Here is a 2,610-nt window from a genome sequence, read left to right as displayed (position 1 = left end):
AAATCCTGAAGAGAAAAAGTACCATCAAAGAGCACTGCAGAAAGAAAGTTTAAGATCTTGCTAAATAGTTTATCACCTGACCAGGGATTTGAACCCTCTACCCTCAGATTAAAAGTTTGATAGTCTACCAACTGAGCTAGTCAGACTCAGAACAGATAAGAGCAACTTAGTGCAGAGGAAAAGCTAGTAAAGAAAACAAGAGCAAGAAACAATAGGGGAAACTTGCTGCTCTCTCTGGCCTGGTCAACACTACGAGTTTATATTGAATTTAGCAGAGTTAAATCGCATTAACCCTGCACTCGTCCACACAACAAAGCCCTTTATATTGATATAAAGGGCTCTTAATACGGATATCCGAACTCCTCCCCGACGAGGGAAGTAGTGCTGAAATTGGTACTGCCATGTCGGATTAGGGTTAGTGTGGCCACAATTCGACGGTATTGGCCTCCGGGCACTATCCCACAGTGCACCATTGTGACCACTCTGGACAGCAATCTGAACTTGGATGCACTGGCCAGGTAGACAGGAAAAGCCCCATGAACTTTTGAATTTCATTTCCTGTTTCCCAGCATGGAGCGCCGATCAGCACAGGTAACTATGCAGTCCCAGAATCAAAAAAGAGCTCTAGCATAGACCGTATGGGAGATACTGAAGCTAAGGCTTTTTTTCAGCTCATTTCACCACCCTCTGTCCCGCTGGGGTTGAGTTTATTGCAGGTGTTACCCAAAATTGGTGCAGCTAGTAAGCGTAGGGAGGACTAATGACCCACTAGAGTTTGGCAGAAAGCAGCAGGTTCATTATACTGGCAGCTAAGCTCAAAAGAAGAGGCGGGGAGTGTCACACTCACACTTGCATACTCATGCTCCCAGGACAGGCAAAGCATTGGAGATGTCAGGATTCTGCAAGGGAACTGTCCCACAGCGCAGCTATGGACGGTGAGATAAAGGTAAGTCTTCCTGAGGCACAATGAAATACAACACAGAGAACCACTGGCCAGGCAGTCAGGCAAAGGGCATTCACTGGAGGTACAAGCTTGTGAGTGCTTGCCTGAGCACATGGCCCCTTCCCCTTTTAAGGACGTGCACCTAATGGTCTGCGACTAGAGATGACTTGGCTGCATCTGGTTGGTCACACTCCACCTTGGGCAGTGGCCATGCTCTGGTTATGTGAGTGCTACCTAATTAGAGACCCAGACACCTTGTCTACCTGGAAGTTCTTCTGCTCTTTATCCAGCCCATTCATCCCTCGAGTAGTCCAGGAGCGAGCGGGAGGGGTAAAGCCATTTCACAGGCATTCAGAGAGGGAGACGAGACAAAAGTGGGAGCAGGGGAAGTGTAACTGACATTTTGAGCATAGGAATCACTGCTGCTCTTACAACAGCAGGGACAGGCTAGTAGGAGCTTGGGAAAGTAAACCATGAGGTTTCTGCCTGGTTTCAAACCAGGGACCTTTTGCATGTCACACAAATGTGATAACCACTACACTACAGAAACTCTGCTACAAGGTTCTGCCCCTCTCTTCATAAGAACAGAAGAATGGCCATACTGTGTCAGACCAAAGTGCATCCAACCCTGCATCCTATCTGCCAACAGTGGCCAATGCCAGGTGCCCCAGAGGGACTGAACCTAATACCTCCACCCTCGGACAAAGAGAGGTGAGGGATCCCATTCCTTACCCATCCTGGCTGATAACCATTCATGGACTTAACCTCCATTAATCTATCTGCAAAAAGAAATAGGAGTACTTGTGGCACCTTAGAAACTAACAAATTTATTTGAGCATAAGCTTTCTTGGATGCATGCAGTGGAAAATACAGTAGGAAGGGATATATATATATATACACACAGAGAGAAAGAGAGAGAGAGAACATGAAAGAAATGGGTGTTGCCGTACACACTATAATGAGAGTGATCAGTTAGGGAGAGCTATTATCAGGAGCAGAAAAACACCTTTTTGTAGTGATAGGATGGTCCATTTCCAACAGTTGACAAGAAGGTGTGAGTAACAGTAGGGGGGAAATAGTTTTACTTTGTGTAATGAACCATCCGCTCCCAGTCTTTATTCAAGCCTTATTTAATGGTGTCCAGTTTGCAAATTAATTCCAATTCAGCAGTCTCTTGTTGGAGTCTGTTTTTGAAGATTTTTTTGTTCTAATATTGCGACTTTTAGGTTTGTAATCGAGTGACTAGAGAGATTGAAGTGTTCTCCGACTGGCTTTTGAATGTTATAATTCTTGACATCTGATTTGTGTCCATTTATTCTTTTATGCAGAGACTGTCTGGTTTGGCCAATGAAGGAAGGGGCTGGATTCAATGGTTCCTTCCAATTCTAGGAGATAGGGTACATCCATTATCTTTCTTTTTTTCTTACTGCACATCAGACCCAGGACTTGCACCCAGCAGTTCTTGGGGCCGTGGGACAGAACTGAACTTCACTGGCAGCAGTGAGGGAGAACGGTTGGGAATGAACCGTCTGGGAAATATTTTAATCCTTATCTAATTTTCAGAGGATTAAATCAGTGCAGCTTCCACTTCTCCATCTCTCCCAAGGAAATAACGTTTCTGTGCGAATACCCAAACCTTTTAACAATAAGAAGTGAAATGAAATGGC

General features: G+C 45.0%; 1 non-coding gene across 1 annotated transcript; it reads right to left on the bottom strand.

Annotated features, from left to right (window-relative positions):
- Positions 1-1,420: 1,420 nt before the first annotated feature.
- Positions 1,421-1,493, bottom strand: TRNAV-GAC. The gene has a single exon. It is a non-coding gene; the product is annotated as a tRNA-Val (tRNA).
- Between the last annotated feature and the right edge of the window lie 1,117 nt (positions 1,494-2,610).

The sequence above is a fragment of the Gopherus evgoodei genome, chromosome 21, assembly GCF_007399415.2.
Source record: "Gopherus evgoodei ecotype Sinaloan lineage chromosome 21, rGopEvg1_v1.p, whole genome shotgun sequence".
Taxonomy (NCBI): domain Eukaryota; kingdom Metazoa; phylum Chordata; order Testudines; family Testudinidae; genus Gopherus; species Gopherus evgoodei.
The sequence above is the reverse complement of the archived record's forward strand: the minus strand, read 5'-3'. Positions and strand labels throughout refer to the sequence as shown.